Genomic DNA, 25306 nt, shown 5'->3' on the forward strand with positions numbered 1-25306 from the left:
CTTCTCTACCTCTACCATTTTCGAACCCCTTTCATAATTTTAAAGACCTCGATCAGGTCACCGGCTCAGTCTTCACTTTTCTAGAGAAAAGAGCCCCCGCCTGTTCAATCTTTCCTGATAGATATAATCTCTCAGTTCTGAATCACTCTAATAAATCTTTTCTTCACCTTTTCCAGTGTCTCCAAATCCTTTTTGTAATATGGAGACCAGAACTGTGCACAGTGCTCCAAGTGTGGTCTAACCAAGGTATACGGAGACTAGAACTGTGCACATTGCTCCAAGTGTGGTCTAACCAAGGTATATGGAGACCAGAACTGTGCACAGTGCTCCAAGTGTGGTCTAACCAAGGTATATGGAGACCAGAACTGTGCACAGTGCTCCAAGTGTGGTCTAACCAAGGTATACGGAGACCAGAACTGTGCACAGTGCTCCAAGTGTGGTCTAACCAAGGTATATGGAGACCAGAACTGTGCACAGTGCTCCAAGTGTGGTCTAACCAAGGTATATGGAGACCAGAACTGTGCACAGTGCTCCAAGTGTGGCCTAACCAAGGTATACGGAGACCAGAACTGTGCACAGTGCTCCAAGTGTGGTCTAACCAAGGTATATGGAGACCAGAACTGTGCACAGTGCTCCAAGTGTGGTCTAACCAAGGTATACGGAAACCAGAACTGTGCACAGTGCTCCAAGTGTGGTCTAACCAAGGTATATGGAGACCAGAACTGTGCACAGTGCTCCAAGTGCGGTCTAACCAAGGTATATGGAGACCAGAACTGTGCACAGTGCTCCAAGTGCGGTCTAACCAAGGTATACGGAGACCAGAACTGTGCACAGTGCTCCCAGTGTGGTCTAACCAAGGTATACGGAGACCAGAACTGTGCACAGTGCTCCAAGTGTGGCCTAACCAAGGTATACAGAGACCAGAACTGTGCACAGTGCTCCAAGTGTGGTCTAACCGAGGTATATGGAGACCAGAACTGTGCACAGTGCTCCAAGTGTGGTCTAACCAAGGTATATGGAGACCAGAACTGTGCACAGTGCTCCAAGTGTGGCCTAACCAAGGTATACGGAGACCAGAACTGTGCACAGTGCTCCAAGTGTGGCCTAACCAAGGTATATGGAGACCAGAACTGTGCACAGTGCTCCAAGTGTGGTCTAACCAAGGTATATGGAGACCAGAACTGTGCACAGTGCTCCCAGTGTGGTCTAACCAAGGTATATGGAGACCAGAACTGTGCACAGTGCTCCCAGTGTGGTCTAACCAAGGTATATGGAGACCAGAACTGTGCACAGTGCTCCAAGTGTGGTCTAACCAAGGCATATGGAGACCAGAACTGTGCACAGTGCTCCAAGTGTGGTCTAACCAAGGTATACGGAGACCAGAACTGTGCACAGTGCTCCAAGTGTGGTCTAACCAAGGCATATGGAGACCAGAACTGTGCACAGTGCTCCAAGTGTGGTCTAACCAAGGTATACGGAGACCAGAACTGTGCACAGTGCTCCAAGTGTGGTCTAACCAAGGTATATGGAGACCAGAACTGTGCACAGTGCTCCAAGTGTGGTCTAACCAAGGTATACCGAGACCAGAACTGTGCACAGTGCTCCAAGTGTGGTCTAACCAAGGTATACGGAGACCAGAACTGTGCACAGTGCTCCAAGTGTGGCCTAACCAAGGTATACGGAGACCAGAACTGTGCACAGTGCTCCAAGTGTGGTCTAACCCAGGTATACGGAGACCAGAACTGTGCACAGTGCTCCAAGTGTGGTCTAACCAAGGTATATGGAGACCAGAACTGTGCACAGTGCTCCAAGTGTGGTCTAACCAAGGTATACGGAGACCAGAACTGTGCACAGTGCTCCAAGTGTGGTCTAACCAAGGTTCTATACAGGTTTAACATAACGTCTCTGCTTTTCAATTCTATCCCTCTAGAAATGAACCCCGGTGCTTGGTTTGCTTTTTAATGGCCTTATTAACCTGCATCACTACATTTATTGATTTGTGTACCTGTACCCCTAGATCCCTATGCCTCCTCTACTGATTTCCTGTGTTCGAGAGAATGCTGCTTACCCCAGGATAGTATTCTGTTACGAGAAGGTAGTCCACAGTGCTATTGTGCTTCCATTCTCCGGCATTAATAAACTTTACAATGTTTTCATGTTCCATCAGTGGGAGACAGTGGATACTCCTTTCATTCGTGTAATGCTGATGGTTGATGGCGGAAAACATTTTAACAGCCACCTGCCTTTGCGCCTGCAATCCCTTCCAGACTATCCCATACCTTCCGTGGCCAATAACCTGCCAATTCCACAGAAACGGAATGTGTTAATTAATTAAACGTGCCCATTCACCACGGCTTCGTCAGAAACCGATTCACAGCAGCTGAACGCAAGTTACACAGCAGAAAGTGCAGAAACACACTCAGACGCGGTGACCGTTAAATGTCTGCAATGATCAGGATTTTTCCCCGAGCTACAGATTCGAGGTGGTGGAAACACACACATTAGGAAGTCTCCCAAGGCTCTGTACTGTGTCTCTTGTAACGACGGGTAGCAGCCTTCTTATACAAAGGAAAATAATTCTGTTTGGGAGTAACTGATAAAAAAGTAGTCTCATAATCAAGTAACAGTTTTTGATGTAACCAGGACCCCAGGAATTGAACAGGACAGTGGCAGGTTTTATTCAGACCTAGCCTGTTAGAAGAGATTTTACTTATCAAATATTTGCTGAGTTCGTTTTCCAAGGGAAAAGCAAGTTGGATCCAAAACCGGCTCAGAGGCAGGAAGCAGAGGGTAATGGTGTCAGGGTTGCTGTCACGGGGCCGTGTAGACATGGGGCTGTGCTATCAAGGCGAGGTTGGTTCTGGGCCCAAGTGCAGACAGACGAGGCGAGAAACAGGTATGCAGTCTTAAATAAAGGTACTTTACTAGAATCACACAGGTAAACAATACAAACATAGGAGCTCAAGACAAGCTACCACATTGGCAAATGGCTAGTCAAGATAGGAACTCAAGACAAGCTACCATGAGGCAACCGGCTTGTCAAGACTGAGCTCAAGACAAGCTACCACAGGGCAACCGGCTTGTCCAAACTGAGCACCTTATCAAGACTGAGCAACTTGTCAGCATCTTGTCAAGACTGAGAACAAAGGGAAGAACGACAGAACTTAAATACAAGCAGAAACATAACACAGATAAACAGTTATAGGCATAGGAGCTCAAGACAAGCAACCACTAAGGCAAACGGCTTGTCAAGACTTAGCCCAAGACAAGCTATCCCTAGACAACTGGCTTGTCAAGGCAAGCTACCACAGGGCAACAGACTTGTTGAGACTGAGCACCTAATCAAGACAGAGCACCTTATCAGGACTGAGCCCAAAGGGAAGAAACCACAGAACTTAAATACAAGCAAAAACAGGTGAAACCAATAAACCAGATGAAAGGCAGTTAAGTAATAAACAGGAGAAACAAGTAACAATTAACAAAGGGAAACAAACAAGTGAAGGTGCCATCTAGGGGTTACTGAAGGAACTGACCGGCACCCTCACAAATGGTCGATGGGTGTTTTTGTGACTGGAAGGCTGTTTCCAGTGGGGTTGCGCAGGGCTCAGTACTGGGTCCCTTGCTTTTTGTGGTGTATATCAATGATTTAGACTTCAATGTACGGGGCATGATTAAGAAGTTTGCAGATGATACAAAAATTGGCCGTGTGGTTGATAGTGAGGAAGGAAGCTGTAGACGGCAGGAAGATATCAGTGGACTGGTCAGGTGGGCAGAAAAACGGCAAATGAAATTCAATCCGGAGAAGTGTGAGGTAGTGCATTTGGGGAGGGCTAACAAGGCAAGGGAATACACAATAAATGGTAGGACACTGAGTAGTGTAGAGGAACAGAGTGCATGTCCACAGATCCCTGAAGGTAGCAGGCCAGGTAGATAAGGTGGTTAAGAAGGCATACGGGGTACTTGCCTTTATTAGCCGAGACATAGAATATAAGAGCAGGGAGGTTATGCTCGAACTGTATAAAAACACTAGTTAGGCCTCAGCTAGAATACTGCGTGCAGTTCTGGTCACCACATTACAGGAAAGATGTGATTGCACTAGAGAGGGTGCAGAGGAGATTTACCAGGATGTTGCCAGGGCTGGGGAATTTCAGCTATGAGGAAAGATTGGAGAGGCTGGGGTTGTTTTCTTTGGAACAGAGGAGGCTGAGGGGAGACTTAATTGAGGTGTATAAAATTATGAGGGGCCTCGATAGAGTGGATAGGAAGGACCTATTTCCCCTTAGCAGAGAAGGTCAATAACCAGGGGGGCACAGATTTAAAGTAATTGGTAGAAGGATTAGAGGGGAGTTGAGGATGGTGGCGGTCTGGAACTCACTGCCTGAAAGGGCGGGAGAGGCAGAAACCCTCATCGAATTTAAAAAGTACTTGGACATGCACTTTATCATGAATCTTATCATTCATGAAGAAATGACTCATGAAGTAACACTGGGCGGCCAGCTGGTGGCGCCGTCCAAGGAGTATAAATACTCGGGCGTGGGCCCAGCTTGCTCAGGATGTTTCTGTAACCAGGAACTAGTGAAGTAACTAGAAATCTCATGTTTGTGAAACAGTTGATTAAAGCCTTGTTTTATACCCAAACCAATTGCTTAGTAATCTTTTTACATCACACTTGAAGTGCCGTAACCTTCAGGGCTACGGACCGAGAGCTGGAGAGCGAGATTAGGCTGGATAGCTCTTTTTCGACCAGCGCAGACACGGTGGGCCGAATGGCCTCATTCTGTGCCACAAATTTCAATGATTCTATGACTCTATGCTGGGCCCTGGGGAACACAGGGTGAAATTCAGACAGTGTTTCTATTCCTGGTCAGGTTGCTCCCCTATAATAAAGAGGGTGTGGACTGTTACCCCCAGTATAAAGGGGGGGGCGAGCTGTTACACCCATAATAAAGGGGGGCAGACTGTTTAGCCCCAGCATAAAGGGGGGGGCGGATGTTACATAGGAACATGATGATGGAGCTGTACAAAACGCTGGTGAGGCCACAGCTGGAATACTGTGTGCAGTTCTGGTCGCCACACTATAGGAAGGATGTGATTGCATTGGAGAGGGTGCAGAGGAGATTCACCAGGATGTTACCTGGGCTGGAGCGCTTCAGCTGTGAAGAGAGACTGGACAGGCTGGGGTTGTTTTCCTTGGAGCAGAGAAGGCTGAGGGGGGGACCTGATTGAGGTGTACAAAATTATGAGGGGCATAGATAGGGTAGATAGAAAGGAACTTTTCCCCTTAGTAGAGGGGTCAATAACCAGGGGGCATAGTTTCAAGGTAAGGGGCAGGAGGTTTAGAGGGGATTTGAGGAAAAACTTTTTCACCCAGAGGGTGGTTGGAATGTGGAACTCACTGCCTGAAAGGGTGGTAGAGGCAGGAACCCTCACAACATTCAAGAAGCATTTGGATGAGCACTTGAAATGCCACAGCATACAAGGCTAGGGACCAAGTGCTGGAAAATGGGATTAGAATAGACGGGGCTTGATGGCCGGCGCGGACACGATGGGCCGAAGGGCCTCTTGCTGTGCTGTATAACTCTATGACTCTATGACTCTATAAAGGGGGGAGAACTGTTAACCCTGTATTAAGGAGGGCGGGCAGGGTGAATAAATCTCGGACTTACCTCAGTGAGCTCGATGGTGGTGTGAGTTCCCTTTGCAACAAGGGGAGTTGCTGAGCGAGACGGGAAACAAGCCTTGAGATGCTGTCGGACTGGAATAGACAGAGAAATGGATATTGTGCAAAGGAACCATTATTATCCTCAGATACAAATACCCACCAGTTGTAGCGGCAGGATTCGGGGAGATGGCGGGGGGAGGGTTCCTGGGGTGATGGCGAGGGAAGGAGGGAGCTCCTGGGGCGATGGCGGGCTGGGGTGGGGGGTGTCATGGGGCGATGGCGGGTGTTAGGGGAGGGAAGTGAACCTGTGGTGATGGCGGGGGAGGGTCCTGGGGCTATGTCAGGGGACAGGGGAGGGAGCGCTGCACTGTCGGAGGGGCAGTACTGAGGGAGCGCCGCACTGCCGGAGGGGCAGTACTGAGGGAGCTCCGCACTGTCGGGGGGCAGTACTGAGGGAGTGCCGCACTGTCGGAGGGGCAGTACTGAGGGAGCGCCGCAGTGTCGGAGGGGCAGTACTGAGGGAGCGCCGCACTGTCGGAGGGGCAATACTGAGCGAGCGCCGCACTGTCGGAGGGGCAGTACTGAGGGAGCGCCGCACTGTCGGAGGGGCAGTACTGAGGGAGCGCCGCACTGTCGGAGGGGCAGTACTGAGGGAGCGCCGCACTGTCGGAGGGGCAGTACTGAGGGAGCGCCGCACTGTCGGAGGGGCAGTACTGAGGAAGCGCCGCACTGTCGAAGGGGCAGTACTGAGGGAGCGCCGCACTGTCGGAGGGGCAGTACTGAGGAAGCGCCGCACTGTCGAAGATGTACTCTTCTTAGGGTACATTAGAACAAAACAGGTAGTTGAACTCTGTAAGATAAGATTATTTGATCTTTCAGAAAGCTTTTGATAAAGATCGACATGATAGACTTCTAAACAAAGGCATGGGTCTGAATATCAGTGGGGGTTGACCTCAATGCTGGAAAACCCAAGGGAGGAGCCATTTATTCCTGTTGTCCAGGGTTTCTGCTGATACTCCTGCGTGAGGTCCGCTGTGGAAATTCACCCACGGCATTGTCACATAGTCCCATACCTCCAGAATACATGATCAGCAGCCCCAGGAGCGACGAAATAAGCACGATCACAATGAGGCAGAGTATTCCTGTCAGCAGACCTACAATTCAACACAAATAACATTAATCCAACCAATATCCGTTCTGATGGAGGGGCTGCTTCATCCAGGACTGGATGTCAGACCAGCAGTATGAATATCAGAGACAGCGGAGGGGTCGAGAGAGGTGGTGGTGAGGTAGGAACTAGAAAACCACCATCAACCACGGCTGGAACTAACGGACAAACATATAAAATAGATCGAAGAATAGATAGATAGATGCGGAACACCTCCGTTCAGTCCGTAAGGGTGACCCCGAGCTTCCGGTCGCCTGTCATTTTAATTCACCGCCCCATTCCCACTCGGACCTCACCGTCCTTGGCCTCTTGCACTGTCCCACGGAAGAACATAAGAACATAAGAAATAGGAGCAGGAGTAGGCCAATCGGCCCCTCGAGCCTGCTCCGCCATTCAATAAGATCATGGCTGATCTGATCCTAACCGCCAAACCACTATCACAGAACCATCTCCTGAATCTAACAGAATTAGACACACGAAATAGGAGCAGGATCAGGCTACACGGCCCCTGAGCCCGCTCCGCCACCCACAGGGCCATGACCGATCCGAACCTAAACTCATGTCCAAATTCCTGCCCGCTCCCCGTAACCCTTAATTCCCTTTACTTCTAGGAAACTGTCTATTTCTGTTTTAAATTTATGTAATGATGTAGCTTCTACAGCTTTTTGGGGCAGCATATTCCATGGACCTACCACCCTCTGAGTGAAGTAGTTCCTCCTCATCTCAGTTTTGAAAGAGCAGCCCCTTATTCTAAGACTATGCCCCCTAGTTCTAGTTTCACCCATCATCGGGAACATCCTCCCCGCATCCACCCGATCCAACCCCTTCACAATCTTATATGTTTCAATAAGATCGCCTCTCATTCTTCTGAACTCCAATGAGTAGAGTCCCAATCTACTCAACCTGTCCTCATATGTCCATCCCCTCATCCCCGGGATTAACCGAGTGAACCTTCTTTGTACTGACTCGAGAGCAAGTATGTCCTTTCTTAAGTATGGACACCAAAACTGTACGCAGTATTCCAGGTGCGGTCTCACCAATACCTTGTACAACTGAAGCAATACCTCCCTATTTTTATATTCTATCCCCCTAGCAATGAAAGCCAACATTCCATTGGCCTTCTTAATCACTTGCTGCACCTGCATACGAACCTTTTGAGTCTCGTGCACCAGGACCCCCCAGATCCCTTTTGTACTTCAGTACTTTCCAGTTTCTTGCCATTAAGATAATAACTTGCTCTACGATTTTTCCTGCCAAAGTGCATAACCTCACACTTTCCAGTATTGTATTCCATCTGCCAAACCTCAACGTAAACTCGAGGAACAGCAACTCATCTTCTGATTCGGCACTTTGCAACCTTCCGGACTCAATATCAAGTTCAACAATTTCAGATCATAACCTCGGCCCCTATTACTTTTTTACTTATATATTTCTTTTCCACCCCTTTGTTTTGGGTCTTCCCTTTCCCCCCACCCCCCCTTTCCTTTTTTTCCCTTTCCCACATGGCAGCTGTTTCTCATCCTGCCAGTACACTTCACACCTAATCTGAGCCATCTTTGCCTCTCCTCTGTCCTATTACCATCTCGTCTGGTTTTGAATACCTCTTAATGGGCCAGAAATTAGGATCGGGTGCTTGCCGCGCGTGCAAGCCCCCGATGCGCACTCACCCGGCGCGCCGACATCTGAAGCCCGGGCCTGCTCGGAATTCCTGTGACTGGCCCGGTTCAGATGTCGGCGCGCTGTGCTTGCCTGATCCAGCGGCGTAGTTAGTGCGATGTGCCGGCTGGGATCAGGTGAGCACTGGGCAGCCAATCAGGGGAGGGGAAACTTCATTCATGAGTTTGATAGTAAGAGCTGTCAAACTCATGAAAAGTACGGGCGCCCAAAAGACTAGTTTAACTTTAAATAAAATTAAAAAAAAATCCCAATAATTAAATAAACTATAAATAACTTTAAAAAACTATTTTAAACAATTAATAAAATTTTTTAAAAAAATAATTTTTTAATAAATCAGGTCTAAAAATAAACTTACCTTAATGTAAAGTCCTTAAAAACAACGAAGTTGTGGAAAAAATGTAATAATTTTAAATAATAGACCACTTACCTTCAAGAATCCAGTCCTTACGCCTCCTTTTTATATGTGTAAAAAGTTCAGGCCCCTGCACACGGACAAACCTGTCAAAAAGAAGGAAGTTCAACGCGTGCGCGCAGAGCCCTGCCCGCACGCGTTGGACCTCTGAACCCCTTGGAGGAAATGCCGGTTTCCCGCGCGTGCGCTGCGCATGCTGAAATCCGGCACTTCCAACGGGCCCACGTGTGAGTACCCCGTCCGTATTGGGACCGGAATTACTGGCCCAATGTCTCTTTACTTTTCGTTTGTTCTATCGCAGCCCTGCCTTCGATCTATTTTATTTCCTTTCCAGTTTTGAAAAAGGGTTTCGACCCGAAACGTCGACTTTTTAATTTGTCTCCACGGATGTTGCCTGGCCTGCTGAGTTTTTCCAGCATTTTCTGTTGTTATTTCGGATTTCCAGCATCTGCAGTATTTTGCTATCATATAAAACTCTTAAGGGGATTGACAGGGTAGATGCTGAGTGGCTGTTTCCCCCCCTGGCTGGGGAGTCTCGAACCAAGGGGTCACAGTCTCAGGATAAGGGGTCGGCCATTCAGGACTGAGATGAGGAGGAATTTCTTCACTCGGAGGGCGGTGAATCTTTGGAATTCTCTGCCCCAGAGGGCTGTGGAGGCTCAGTCGTTGAGTATATTCAAGGCGGAGATCGATTGATTTTTGGACTCTCGGGGAATCGAGGGATAGGGGGATCGGGCGGGGAAGTGGAGTTGCGGTCGATGATCAGCCATGATCTTATTGAATGGTGGAGCAGGCTCGAGGGGCCATGTGGCCGATTCCTGCTGCTATTTCTTATGTCCTTATGTGTCAGGTTCCTCTGCGACAACTGGTGGACAGACAGCACCCTCTGCTGTAACCAGATAGAATGACACCGAGTCTACAGCACACAAACATGCCATTCAGCACAACTGGTCCGTGCCGGTATGCTCCACACGAGCCTCCTCCCACCCCTACTCCGTCTCACCCTATCACCATATCCTTCTATTCCGTTCTCCCTCGTGTGTTTATCCAGTTTCCCCTTAAATGCATCTGTGCTCTTCGCCTCAACCACTCCCTGTGGGAGCGAGTTCCACATTCTCACCACTCTCTGGGTAAAGAAGTTTCTCCTGAATTCCCCATTGGATTTATTAGTGACTGTCTTATATTGATGGCCCCTAGTTCTGGTCTCCCGCACAAGTGAAAACATCTTCTCTACGTCTACCCTATCGAACCCCCTTCATAATTTTAAAGACCTCGATCAGGTCACCCCTCAGCCTTCTCTTTTCTAGAGAAAAGAGTCCCCAGCCTGTTCAGTCTCTCCTGATAGATATAATCTCTCAGTTCTGAATCACTCCAATAAATCTTTTATTTACCTTTTCCAGTGACTCTATATCCTTTTTGTAATATGGAAAACAGAACTGTGCACTGTGCTCCCAGTGTGGTCTAACCAAGGCATATGGAGACCAGAACTGTGCACAGTGCTCCAAGTGTGGTCTAACCAAGGTATATGCAGACCAGAACTGTGCACAGTGCTCCACGTGTGGTCTAACCAAGGTATACAGAGACCAGAACTGTGCACGGTGCTCCAAGTGTGGTCTAACCAAGGTATACAGAGACCAGAACTGTGCACAGTGCTCCCAGTGTGGTCTAACCAAGGTATATGGAGACCAGAACTGTGCACTGTGCTCCAAGTGTGGTCTAACCAAGGTATACGGAGACCAGAACTGTGCACAGTGCTCCAAGTGTGGTCTAACCAAGGTATATGGAGACCAGAACTGTGCACAGTGCTCCAAGTGTGGTCTAACCAAGGTATACGGAGACCAGAACTGTGCACTGTGCTCCCAGTGTGGTCTAACCAAGGCATATGGAGACCAGAACTGTGCACTGTGCTCCAAGTGTGGTCTAACCAAGGTATACGGAGACCAGAACTGTGCACAGTGCTCCAAGTGTGGTCTAACCAAGGTATATGGAGACCAGAACAGTGCACAGTGCTCCAAGTGTGGTCTAACCAAGGCATATGGAGACCAGAACTGTGCACAGTGCTCCAAGTGTGGTCTAACTAAGGTATATGGAGACCAGAACTGTGCACAGTGCTCCAAGTGTGGTCTAACTAAGGTATATGGAGACCAGAACTGTGCACAGTGCTCCAAGTGTGGTCTAACTAAGGTATATGGAGACCAGAACTGTGCACAGTGCTCCAAGTGTGGTCTAACTAAGGTATATGGAGACCAGAACTGTGCACAGTGCTCCAAGCGCGGTCTAACCAAGGTATATGGAGTCCAGAACTGTGCACTGTGCTCCAAGTGTGGTCTAACCAAGGTATACGGAGACCAGAACTGTGCACTGTGCTCCCAGTGTGGTCTAACCAAGGTTTATGGAGACCAGAACTGTGCACAGTGCTCCAAGCGCGGTCTAAACAAGGTATATGGAGTCCAGAACTGTGCACTGTGCTCCAAGTGTGGTCTAACCAAGGTATACGGAGACCAGAACTGTGCACTGTGCTCCCAGTGTGGTCTAACCAAGGTATATGGAGACCAGAACTGTGCACAGTGCTCCAAGCGCGGTCTAACCAAGGTATATAGAGTCCAGAACTGTGCACTGTGCTCCAAGTGTGGTCTAACCAAGGTATACGGAGACCAGAACTGTGCACAGTGCTCCAAGTGTGGCCTAACCAAGGCATATGGAGACCAGAACTGTGCACAGTGCTCCAAGTGTGGTCTAACCAAGGTATACGGAGACCAGAACTGTGCACGGTATTCCAAGTGTGGTCTTACCAAGTTATATGGAGACCAGAACTGTGCACAGTGCTCCAAGTGTGGTCTAACCAAGGTATATGGAGACCAGAACTGTGCACGGTATTCCAAGTGTGGTCTAACCAAGTTATATGGAGACCAGAACTGTGCACAGTGCTCCAAGTGTGGTCTAACCAAGGTATACGGAGACCAGAACTGTGCACAGTGTTCACGGGAGGGAGAGAGTGAGTGGCATATGGTGACCAGAACTGTGCACAGTGTTCACGGCAGGGAGAGAGTGAGTGGTATATGGAGACCAGAACTGTGCACAGTGCTCCAAAAGTGGTCTAACCAAGGTATACGGAGACCAGAACTGTGCACAGTGCTCCAAGTGTGGTCTAACCAAGGTATATGGAGACCAGAACTGTGCACGGTATTCCAAGTGTGGTCTAACCAAGTTATATGGAGACCAGAACTGTGCACAGTGCTCCAAGTGTGGTCTAACCAAGTTATACAGAGACCAGAACTGTGCACAGTGCTCCCAGTGTGGTCTAACCAAGGTATACAGAGACCAGAACTGTGCACGGTGTTCCAAGTGTGGTCTAACCAAGGTATATGGTGACCAGAACTGTGCACAGTGCTCCAAGTGTGGTCTAACCAAGGTATATGGTGACCAGAACTGTGCACAGTGCTCCAAGTGTGGTCTAACCAAGGTATACGGAGACCAGAACTGTGCACAGTACTCCAAGTGTGGTCTAACCAAGGTTCTATACAAGTTTAAAATAACTTCTCTGCTTTTCGATTCTATCTGTCTAGAAATGAACCCCAGTGCTTGGTTTGCTTTTTAATGGCCTTATTAACCTGCATCACTACATTTATTGATTTGTGTATCTGTACCCCTAGATCCCTATGCCTCCTCTACTGATTTCCTGTGTTCGAGAGAATGCTGCTTACCGCAGGATAGTATTCTGTTACAAGAAGGTAGTCCACAGTGCTATTGTGCTTCCTTCTCCGGCATTAATAAATCTTCTCCAGTGTCTCTACATCCTTTTTGTAATATGGAGACCAGAACTGTGTACAATGCTCCAAGTGTGGTCTAACCCAGGTATATGGAGACCAGAACTGTGCACAGTGCTCCAAGTGTGGTCTAACCCAGGTATATGGAGACCAAAACTGCACAGTGCTCCAAGTGTGGTCTAACCAAGGTATATTGAGATCAGAACAGTGCACATTGCTCCAAGTGTGGTCTAACCAAGGTATATGGAGACCAGAACTGTGCACAGTGCTCCCAGTGTGGTCTAACCAAGGTATATGGAGACCAGAACTGTACACAGTGCTCCAAGTGTGGTCTAACCAAGGTATGTGCAGACCAGAACTGTGCACAGTGCTCCAAGTGTGGTCTAACCAAGGTAAATGGAGCCCAGAACTGTGCACTGTGCTCCAAGTGTGGTCTAACCAAGGTATACGGAGACCAGAACTGTGCACGGTGCTCCAAGTGTGGTCTAACCAAGGTATACGGAAACCAGAACTGTGCACAGTGCTCCCATTGTGGTCTAACCAAGGTATACGGAGACCAGAGCTGTGCACAGTGTTCACGGGAGGGAGAGAGTGAGTGGCATATGGTGACCAGAACTGTGCACAGTGTTCACGGGAGGGAGAGAGTGAGTGGTATATGGAGACCAGAACCGTGCACAGTGCTCCAAAAGTGGTCTAACCAAGGTATACGGAGACCAGAACTGTGCACAGTGCTCCAAGTGTGGTCTAACCAAGGTATATGGAGACCAGAACTGTGCACAGTGCTCCAAGTGTGGTCTAACCAAGGTATATGGAGACCAGAACTGTGCACGGTATTCCAAGTGTGGTCTAACCAAGTTATATGGAGACCAGAACTGTGCACAGTGCTCCAAGTGTGGTCTAACCAAGGTATACGGAGACCAGAACTGTGCACAGTGCTCCAAGTGTGGTCTAACCAAGGTATACGGAGACCAGAACTGTGCACAGTGTTCATGGGAGGGAGAGAGTGAGTGGCATATGGTGACCAGAACTGTGCACAGTGTTCACGGGAGGGAGAGAGTGAGTGGTATATGGAGACCAGAACTGTGCACAGTGCTCCAAAAGTGGTCTAACCAAGGTATACGGAGACCAGAACTGTGCACAGTGCTCCAAGTGTGGTCTAACCAAGGTATATGGAGACCAGAACTGTGCACAGTGCTCCAAGTGTGGTCTAACCAAGGTATATGGAGACCAGAACTGTGCACGGTATTCCAAGTGTGGTCTAACCAAGTTATATGGAGACCAGAACTGTGCACAGTGCTCCAAGTGTGGTCTAACCAAGTTATACAGAGACCAGAACTGTGCACTGTGCTCCCAGTGTGGTCTAAGCAAGGTATACAGAGACCAGAACTGTGCACGGTGTTCCAAGTGTGGTCTAACCAAGGTATATGGTGACCAGAACTGTGCACAGTGCTCCAAGTGTGGTCTAACCAAGGTATATGGAGACCAGAACTGTGCACAGTGCTCCAAGTGTGGTCTAACAAGGTATATGGAGACCAGAACTGTGCACAGTACTCCCAGTGTGGTCTAACCAAGGTATATGGAGACCAGAACTGTGCACAGTGCTCCAAGTGTGGTCTAACCAAGGTTCTATACAAGTTTAACATAACTTCTCTGCTTTTCGTTTCTATCCATCTAGAAATGAACCCCAGTGCTTGGTTTGCTTTTTAATGGCCTTATTAACCTGCATCACTACATTTATTGATTTGTGTATCTGTACCCCTAGATCCCTATGCCTCCTCTACTGATTTCCTGTGTTCGAGAGAATGCTGCTTACCGCAGGATAGTATTCTGTTACAAGAAGGTAGTCCACAGTGCTATTGTGCTTCCTTCTCCGGCATTAATAAACCTTTTCCAGTGTCTCTATATCCTTTTTGTAATATGGAGACCAGAACTGTGCACAGTGCTCCAAGTGTGGTCTAACCCAGGTATATGGAGACCAAAACTGTGCACAGTGCTGCAAGTGTGGTCTAACCAAGGTATATTGAGATCAGAACAGTGCACATTGCTCCAAGTGTGGTCTAACCAAGGTATACAGAGAGCAGAACAGTGCACAGTGCTCCAAGTGTGGTCTAACCAAGGTATATGGAGACCAGAACTGTACACAGTGCTCCAAGTGTGGTCTAACCAAGGCATGTGGAGACCAGAACTGTGCACAGTGCTCCAGGTGTGGTCCAACCAAGGTATATGGAGATCAGAACAGTGCACAGTGCTCCAAGTGTGGTCTAACCAAGGTATGTGGAGACCAGAACTGTGCACAGTGCTCCAGGTGTGGTCCAACCAAGGTATATGGAGATCAGAACAGTGCACAGTGCTCCAAGTGTGGTCTAACCAAGGTATACGGAGACCAGAACTGTGCACGGTGCTCCAAGCATGGTCTAACCAAGGTATATGGAGTCCAGAACTGTGCACAGTGCACCAAGTTTGGTCTAACCCAGGTTATGCGGAGACCAGAACTATGCACAGTGCTCCAAGTGTGGTATTACCTAGGTATATGAAGACCAGAACTGTGCACAGTGCTCCAATGTGGTCTAACCAAGGTATATGGAGACCAGAACTGTGCACAGTGCTCCAAGTGAGGTCTAACCAAGGTATACGGAGACCAGAACTGCGCACAGTGCTCCAAGTTGGTTCCAACCAAGGTTTACGGAGACCAGAACTGTGCACAGTGCTCCAAGTGTGGTCTAACCAAGGTATATGGAGACCAGAACAGTGCACAGTGCTCCAAGCCAGGTCTAACCAAGGTATATGGAGACTAGAACTGTGCACAGTGCTCCAAGTGAGGTCTAACCAAGGTATACGGAGACCAGAACTGTGCACAGTGCTCCAAGTGTGGTCTAACAAAGGCATATGGAGACCAGAACTGTGCACAGTGCTCCAAGTCGGGGCTAACCAAGGTATACGGAGACCAGAACTGTGCGCAGTGCTCCAAGGCAGGTCTAACCAAGGTATACGGAAACCAGAACTGTGCACTGTGCTCCAAGTGTGGTATAACCGAGGTATACGGAGACCAGAACTGTGCACAGTTCTCCGAGTGTGGTCTAACGAAGGTATATGGAGACCAGAACTGTGCACAGTGCTCCAAGTGTGGTCTAACCAAGGCATATGGAGACCAGAACGGTGCACAGTGCTCCAAGTGTGGTCTAACCAAGGTATACGGAAACCAGAACTGTGCACAGTGCTCCAAGTGTGGTCTAACCAAGGTATATGGAGACCAGAACTGTGCACGGTGCTCCAAGTGTGGTCTAACCAAGGCATATGGAGACCAGAACTGTGCACAGTGCTCCCAGTGTGGTCTAACCAAGGTATATGGAGACCAGAACTGTGCACGGTGCTCCAAGCGCGGTCTAACCAATGTATATGGAGACCAGAACTGTGCACGGTTTTCCAAGTGTGGTCTAACCAAGGTATATGGAGATGAGAACTGTGCACAGTGCTCCAAGTGTGGTCTAACCAAGGCATATGGAGACCAGAACTGTGCACAGTGCTCCAAGTGTGGTCTAACCAAGGTATATGGAGACCAGAACTGTGCACAGTGCTTCCAGTGTGGTCTAACCAAGGTATATGGAGACTAGAACTGTGCACAGTGCTCCAAGTGTGGTCTAACCAAGGTATATGGAGACCAGAACTGTGCACAGTGCTCCAAGTGTGGTCTAACAAGGTATATGGAGACCAGAACTGTGCACAGTACTCCCAGTGTGGTCTAACCAAGGTATATGGAGACTAGAACTGTGCACAGTGCTCCAAGTGTGGTCTAACCAAGGTTCTATACAAGTTTAACATAACTTCTCTGCTTTTCGATTCTATCCATCTAGAAATGAACCCCAGTGCTTGGTTTGCTTTTTAATGGCCTTATTAACCTGCATCACTACATTTATTGATTTGTGTATCTGTACCCCTAGATCCCTATGCCTCCTCTACTGATTTCCAGTGTTCGAGACATTGCTGCTTACCCCAGAATAGTATTCTGTTAAAAGAAGGTAGTCCACAGTGCTATTGTGCTTCCGTTTTCCGGCATTAATAAACCTTTTCCAGTGTCTCTATATCCTTTTTGTAATATGGAGACCAGAACTGTGCACAGTGCTCCAAGTGTGGTCTAACCCAGGTATACGGAGACTAGAACTGTGCACAGTGCTCCAAGTGTGGTCTAACCAAGGTATATGGAGACCAGAACTGTGCACAGTGCTCCAAGTGTGGTCTATCCAAGGTATATTGAGAGCAGAACAGTGCACAGTGCTCCAAGTGTGGTCTAACCAAGGTATACAGAGACCAAAACTGTGCACAATGCTCCAAGTGTGGTCTAACCAAGGTATATGGAGACCAGAGCTGTGCACAGTGCTCCAAGTGTGGTCTAACCAAGGTATATGGAGACCAGAACTGTGCACAGTGCTCCAAGTGTGGTCTAACCAAGGTATATGGAGATCAGAACAGTGCACAGTACTCCAAGTGTGGTCTAACCAAGGTATACGGAGACCAGAACTGTGCACGGTGCTCCAAGCATGGTCTAACCAAGGTATATGGAGTCCAGAACTGTGCACAGTGCACCAAGTTTGGTCTAACCCAGGTTATGCGGAGGCCAGAACTGTGCACAGTGCTCCAATGTTGTCTAACCAAGGTCTATGGAGACCAGAACTGTGCACAGTGCTCCAAATGTGGTCCAACCAAGGTATATAGAGACCAGAACTGTGCACAGTGCTTCAAGTGGGGTCTAACCAAGGTATGTGGAGACCAGAACTGTGCACAGTGCTCCAAGTGAGGTCTAACCAAGGTATACGGAGACCAGAACTGCGAACAGTGCTCCAAGTCGGGTCTAACCAAGGTATACGGAGACCAGAACTGTGCACAGTGCTCCAAGTGTGGTCTAACCAAGGTATATGGAGACCAGAACTGTGCACAGTGCTCCCAGTGTGGTCAACCCAAGGGGTTCACGGGGCGGGAGAGTGAGTGGGAGAGTGAGATTAGACTGGTGTTGACGGGAGGGAGAGAGTGAGTGGGAGAGTGAGATTAGACTGGTGTTGACGGGAGGGAGAGAGTGAGTGGGAGAGTGAGATTAGACTGGTGTTGACGGTTGGGAGAGAGTGAGTGGGAGAGTGAGATTAGACTGGTGTTGACGGTTGGGAGAGAGTGAGTGGGAGAGTGAGATTAGACTGGTGTTGACGGGAGGGAGAGAGTGAGTGGGAGAGTGAGATTAGACTGGTGTTGACGGTTGGGAGAGAGTGAGTGGGAGAGTGAGATTAGACTGGTGTTGACGGGAGGGAGAGAGTGAGTGGGAGAGTGAGATTAGACTGGTGTTGACGGTTGGGAGAGAGTGAGTGGGAGAGTTGACCTCCTGGGCCACTTGCAGCCACACAGCTTTAGTCTGCTGGGGTGGCTTTTTTCTCCCTGAGGAAGGGAAGAGCACCTCCTTATTGGATCTCGCTCCCTCCACCAGAGCTTGGAGGGAGGGCTCATCGAAGCGTGGAGCACACTTTGGCCTACTGCTGGACATAGTCGATCAATGAAGCCCTTACTACAATGAAGCGCTTACTACAATGAAATGGTTACTACAATGAAATGGTTACTACAATAGCCATTAAGTTTACAGTCTCCAGAAGAAGCAAGGCTGCTTGCAGGCCTTAAACCCAGCAGCATTGATGATGTCATCGGAGGCGACTTTCTGTATGAAAAGACTCATTGGGCCAGGGGTTCCCACACGTTGGAAATCAATTGCCCAATTAGGGCAAAATTGCACTTTTTCCCCACTTCACTTCGGAGTCGGGGTCCTGACACGCTCCAGCCCGCCCACAATGGCAAAATCGAGCCCAAAGGCTCAGATTTGCTGATCCAAATGTCCTGTTTCTACGTGTGAAAATACGAAGTGATGGCTCAATAGTAATTATTGGTATTATGAAGGTTTTTTTGCAATTCAAATCGGTCTTTGAGAGAAACTCGTTTCAGCAAAATACCTGAAGGAGACACTAAGGGATTTCAGGAAATAGACAAGGTGTTAGAATCTGGATGGTCCTTGGATTTTTAAATTTAATATCTAACAGTAGGGAGAGGGCATCCTTGGACAGGTCGATTCAGGAACTCCTCACCCACCTCCAGATTATAATCTCCTTTCATTACTGCCAGTCCAGGACAAAGCAGCCCGCTTGATTGGGACCCCATCCACCAACTTAAACATTCACTCCCTCTACCACCGGCGCACCGTGGCTGCAGTGTGTACCATCTACAAGCAACTCGCCAAGGCTTCTTCGGCAGCACCTCCCAAACCCGCGACCTCTTGCACCTAGAAGGACAAGGGCAGCAGGTGCGTGGGAACACCACCACCTCCAAGTTCCCCTCCAAGTCACACACCATCCTGACTTAGAAATATATCGGCTGTTCCTGCATTGTCGCTGGGTCAAAACCCTGGAACTCCCTCCGTAACAGCACTGTGGGAACACCTTCACCACACTTACTGCAGCGGTTCAAGAAGGCGGCTCACCACCACCTTCTCGAGGGCAATTAGGGATGGGAAATAAATGCTGGCCTTGCCAGCGACGCCCACAACCCTTAAACGAATAAAAAAAAAATGATCTTATAGAATGACGGAGCAGGTTCAAGGGGCCGAATGGTGGTAGGACCTCTAATCATCTCAACCCTACTCTCCTAATGCCTTGCCCCCTCTCTCCCCACCTTCACAATTGGCTTCCATTCATCTCCCCAGATCTTCTCCCCATTGCTCTGTGCCGCTTCGCTATCACGGTAAATGTGCTTGTACAGAATGGAAGGACGATCGATCTCCTTGTTAATTTACCGTAAAGACCCGGGCGATCATTAAAGCACAGGTTTATAATTTCATTACACTCAGTGCTCCCCTCGTATGTCTGTTACTGTGTACTGCCCCCTGAAAATTCATCAGTAAATGAGGTGGGGAGCCCGTACAGTTGGTCTGATGGACCGTGTTATTTTGGGTCGCGAAAGGGTTAAGATAAAGTTGAATTAATTGCGGCCTGATTTTGCAGGTGCCAGTGTTAGATAGAAGGGTTTCAAGGTCTCAGGAGTTGCTCCCACAGAAACATCTGGAGTCCCTCCATTGATAAAAGCGGAACTTGGCAGAGGAACACAGCATGAGATTTTGGGAATCTGCCATCTGTGGAATAAAGGTCCCAAAAACTATTGCATCAGAGGACAGATAAAGTCCAACAATCAGCCCTTGCAGCTCATAACATATAAAACTCTACAAACCACATATGGACACTCACTGCATCACCAACCTTATCACAGTTAACGTTGGAATTTCCAACCCATTAATCTCAATTCTGTTTTTGGATTAGCAGTTTTGGCCCCTATTCCTGGTCATTTAGCACCAAACCCAGTAAAACCAAACTATTTCACCATCTAATAGTCCAGCGAGGATCAATCCAAAGCCAATTTACTGTGTTAAACTGAATGTGAGCCACTTGTCCCTGTGAATAAAGATGGTTTCAGCCCTTCCAATAGTTCACATTACTTCGAGCTCTCCCGTTCCCATTACTGATATCACCATCCTGATAGATGCTCTGACTCACACCCAGGGCCACTCCTTCCTGTAGACCACTGTGCCGCCAGCTCTGTGTCCTGCCCCACCGGCAGGACAGACCCAAGGATGGTGATGGACGAGCCTAGGATGTTGGCTGATAGGTATAGAATCATAGAATGGTTACAGCACGGAGGAAGGCCATTCGGCCTGTCGAGCCCGTGCCGGCTCCCTGCAAGAGCACTTCACCAATCCCACTCCCCCGCCCTTTCCCCGTAGCCCTGCAAATTTTTTTCCTTCAGACACTTAGCCAACTCTCTTTTGAAAGCCGTGATTGAATCTGCCTCCACCGCCCAGTACATTCCAGATCTTTTTTTTCCACAGAATCCCCACAGTGCAGATAGAGGCCATTTCGGCCCATCGAGCCTGCACCGACACATATCCCACCCGATCCCCGTAACCCCTACACCAACACATATCCCACCCTATCCCTGTAACCCCACATATTTAATCCCCCTAACACTAAGGGTCAATTTATCATAGCCAATCAACCTAACCCGCACATCTTTGGACTGTGGGAGGAAACCGGAGCACCCGGAGAAAACCCACGCAAACACGGGGAGAATGTGCAAACTCCACACAGACAGTCGCCCGAGGCCGGATTCGAACCCGGGTCCCTGGCGCTGTGAGGCAACAGTGCTAACCACTATGCCACCGTGCTGCCCTTTGCTTAACCACTTGCTGCGTAATAAAGCATTTTCTTACGTCGCCTTTGGTTCTTTAGCGAGAGGATTCGAGTACAGGAGTAAGGATGTCCTGCTGCAGTTGTACAGGGCCTTGGTGAGACTGCACCTTGAGTACTGTGTGCAGTTTTGGTCGCCTTATCTGAGGAAGGATGTTCTTGCCATGGAAGGAGTTCAGTGAAGATTCACAAGGCTGATCCCTGGGATGGCAGGAATGACATATGAGGAGAGATTGGGTCGATTGGGCTTATACTCGCTGGAGTTTAGAAGAATGAGAGGGGATCTCATCGAAACGTATAAAATTCTGACAGGTCTGGACAAACTAGATGCAGGTAGAATGTTCCTGATGGTCAGAGAGTCCAGAACCAGGGGTCATAGTCTAAGGATAAGGGGTAAGCCATTTAGGACAGAGATGAGGAAGAATTTCTTCACCCAGAGAGTGGTGAACCTGTGGAATTCTCTACCACAGAAGGCAGTAGAGGCCAATTCATTAAATATATTCAAGAAGGAGTTGGATATATTTCTTAGAGCTAAAGGTATCAAGGGATAGGGGGAGAAGGCAGGTACGGGGTACTGAATTTGGATGATCAGCCATGATCTCATCGAATGGCGGAGCAGGCTCGAGGGGCCGAATGGCCTACTCCTGCTCCTATCTTCCATGTTTCTATGTTTGCCAATCGCCTTAAATCCTTGTCCTCTGGTTCTCGACCCTTCTGCCAATGGGAACAGTTTCCTTCTATCTACTCTGCCCAGACCCCCCTCATGATTTTGAACACCTCTATCAAATCTCCTCTCAATCTTCTCTGCTCCAAGGAGAACGACCCCAGCTTCTCCAGTCTATCCATGTAACTGAAGTCCCTCATCCCCTGGAACCATTCTCATAAATCTTTTCTGCACCCTCTCTAAGGCCTTCACATCCTTCCTAAAGTGCGGTGCCCAGAATTGGACACAATACTCCAGTTGGGGCTGAACCAGTGTTTTATACAGGTTCATCATAATTTCCACACTTTTGTACTCTATACCTCTATTCATGAAGCCCAGGATCCCGTAGGCTTTTTAAAACCGCTTTCTCAACCTGCCCTGCCACCTTCGACGATTTGTGCACACATACCCCCAGGTCTCTCTGTTCGTGCACCCCCTTCAGGATTGTACCATTTAGTTTATTCTTCCCACCAAAATGTATCACGTTACACTTTTCTGCGTTAAATTTCATCTACCACGTGTCCGCCCTATTCACCAGCCTGCCTATGTCTTCCTGAAGTCTGTCGCTATCCTCCTCACTGCTCACTATTCTTCCAAGTTCTGTGATTATGACTTGCTTGACTCGTCTGTGGGACAGGTCTCCCAGTTTTCCCCCAGAGGGTGATGGTCGAAGGTTGTTTTTGTGACTGGAAGCCTGTGGCCAGTGGGGTACCACAGGGATCGGTGCTGGGTCCCTTGCTGTTTGTGGTCTACATTAATGACTTGGATATGAATGTAAAAGGTATGATCAGTAAGTTCGCGGATGATACAAAAATTGGTAGGGTGGTAAATAGCGAGGAGGGTAGCCTCAGTCTGCAGGGCGATATAGATGGGTTGGTCAGATGGGCGGAACAGTGGCAAATGGAATTTAACCCGGAAAAGTGCAAGGTGATGCACTTTGGGGGGACTAACAAGGCAAGGGAATACACAATGAATGGTAAGACCCTAGGCAAGACGGAGGATCAGAGGGATCTGGGTGTGCAAGTACATAGATCCCTGAAGGCGGTGGAACAGGTGGATAAGGTGGTTAAAAAGGCATATGGGATACTTGCCTTCATTAGCCGAGGCATAGAATATAAGAGCAAGGAGGTTATGATGGAGCTGTATAAAACACTGGTTAGGCCACAGCTGGAATACTGTGTGCAGTTCTGGTCGCCACACTACAGGAAGGATGTGATAGCTTTGGAGAAGGTGCAGAGGAGATTCACCAGGATGTTACCAGGGCTGGAGCGCTTCAGCTATGAAGAGAGACTGGGCAGATTGGGTTTGTTTTCCTTGGAGCAGAGGAGGCTGAGGGGGGACATGATTGAGGTGTACAAAATTATGAGGGGCATAGATAGGATGGATACTAAGGAGCTTTTTCCCTTAGTAGAAGGGTCAATAACTAGGGGGCATAGATTCAAGGTAAAGGGCGGGAGGTTTAGAGGGGATTTGAGAAAGAACTTTTTCACCCAGAGGGTGGTTGGAGTCTGGAACTCACTGCCTGAAAGGGTTGTGGAGGCTGGAACCCTCACAACATTTAAGAAGCATTTGGATGAGCACTTGAAATGCCATAGCATACAAGGCTACGGACCAAATGCTGGAATATGGGATTAGATTAGACAGGGCTTGATGGCCGGCGTGGACACGATGGGCCGAAGGGCCTCTATCCGTGCTGTATAACTCTATGACTCTATAACTCTATGACTCTGTTAGCGAGGAGGACTTTGCAGGCTTTGCCTTTGTCATGTCCAGTTGATGCCCGGCCGTCCAATTGGCTTTACAGCTTCTTGTAGTAGTTTGGTACAACTGGTCAGCAGACCAGGTTATCTATTTAACAGGATAGCAAAATACTGCGGATGCTGGAAATCTGAAATAACAACAGAAAGAGCTGGAAACGCTCAAGCAGGCCAGAGTCAACACCCTCCTTCAGAACGGAGAAAAAAAAGCAGGCAATGAAACAGGTGAAAAAGCAAATTGGGGCTGGGAAATGGGGGAGGGGACAAAAGAACAAAAGGGGAGGTCTGTGAGAGGTGAAGAGACATTAAGAGATATTAAGGCGAGACAAGATGGTAATAGGACAGATTAAGAAACAAAAGGTGGCTCTAGATGAAGTGTGAAATGCACTAGCAGAATGAAAGACAGCTGCCATGTTGTTATCGATTTAACAGATTTAGTTAATTAACTGAATTTAAAGAGATTAGGTGGGATTATGAACTCATGTCCCTGAGGTCATGAGCCCAAGCCTCTGGATTACTAGTCCAGCAACATAAACACTATGCTACCATTCCCTTACAGTTGTAGAGTGCAGACTATAGTTATATACTGCCTATTGTTATGACCTTTCCCTATTTATTTACTTAACACATGGGAAGGTTCTGCGCTGGGAAATTGCGATGCCAGCAATCAAAAAACGTTGTCATTAAACCTGCTGACAAGGGTGGTGCTGCTGTTGTTTGGCGAACTGACCTCTACCTTGCGGAGGCTGAACGCCAACTCTCCGACACCTCCTCCGTCCTCCGCCTGGACCATGACCCCACCACCGAACATCAAGCCACCGTTTCCAAGACTGTCACTGGCCTCATCTCCTCTGGAGATCTTCCCTCCACCTCCGCCAACCTCATAGTTCCCCAACCCCGCACAGCCCGCTTCTACCTCCTTCCCAAGGTCCACAAACAGGACTGCCCTGGTAGACCCATCGTTTCAGCCTGTTCTTGCCCCACGGAACTTATCGCTTCCTATCTCGACTCTATTTTTTCTCCCCTTGTCCAGTCTCTTCCCACTTACATCCGTGACTCTTCCGACTCCCTCCGCCACTTTAACAGTTTACAGTTTCCTGGCCCCAACCGCCTCCTTTTCACCATGGACGTCCAATCCCTCTACACCTCCATCCCCCACCAGGATGGCCCTGAGGGCGCTCCGCTTCTTCCTTGAACAGAGGCCCAACCAGTCCCCATCCACCACTACCCTCCTCCGCCTGGCTGAACTTGTTCTCACATTGAACAACTTCTCCTTTGACTCCACTCACTTCCTCCAAATTAAAGGTGTTGCTATTGGAATCCGCATGGATCCCAGCTATGCCTGCCTTTTCGTGGGATACGTGGAACATTCTTTATTCCAGTCCTACTCGGGTCCCCTTCCTCACCTCTTTTTCCGGTACATCGATGACTGTATCGGTGCCGTTTCCTGCTCTCGCCCTGAACTAGATAATTCCATTCACTTTACTTCCAATTTCCACCCTTCCCTCACCTTCACATGGTCCATCTCCGACTCTTCCCTTCCCTTCCTCAACTTCTCTGTCTCCATCTCTGGGGATAGGCTATTGACAAACATTCAAAAACCCACTGATTCCCACAGCTACCTGGACTACACTTCCTCCCACCCCGCTTCCTGTAAGGACTCTATTCCGTTCTCCCAGTTTCTCCGTCTCCGCCGCGTCTGTTCTGACTATGGAAATACTAGTGCTTCTGACATGTCTTCCTTTTTCCTCACACTGAGATTCCCTTCTACTGTGTTGACACGGCCTTGACCGTGTCCGTTCTATTTCCCGCACTTCTGCTCTCACCCCTTCCCCTCCCTCCTGGAACCACGATAGGGTTCCCCTGGTCCTCACCTTTCACCCCACCAGCCTCCACATT

At 48.6% G+C, this 25306-nt stretch overlaps 1 pseudogene across 1 annotated transcript in view; it reads right to left on the reverse strand.

Annotated features, from left to right (window-relative positions):
• Positions 1 to 25306, reverse strand: part of LOC147097228 (bone morphogenetic protein receptor type-2-like) — a 76670-nt pseudogene that overhangs the window by 40962 nt on the left and 10402 nt on the right. The window contains exons 4-6 of the transcript XR_015074505.1: positions 6736 to 6816; positions 5667 to 5755; positions 2069 to 2296 (exon numbers count right to left, since the gene is read on the reverse strand). The product of XR_015074505.1 is annotated as a bone morphogenetic protein receptor type-2-like (transcript). The remainder of the gene's footprint in view (positions 1 to 2068; positions 2297 to 5666; positions 5756 to 6735; positions 6817 to 25306) is intronic.

Source organism: Somniosus microcephalus, chromosome 33 (genome assembly GCF_052327205.1).
Source record: "Somniosus microcephalus isolate GS21.2 chromosome 33, FLI_Smic_1.0, whole genome shotgun sequence".
NCBI classification, from domain to species: Eukaryota; Metazoa; Chordata; class Chondrichthyes; order Squaliformes; family Somniosidae; genus Somniosus; species Somniosus microcephalus.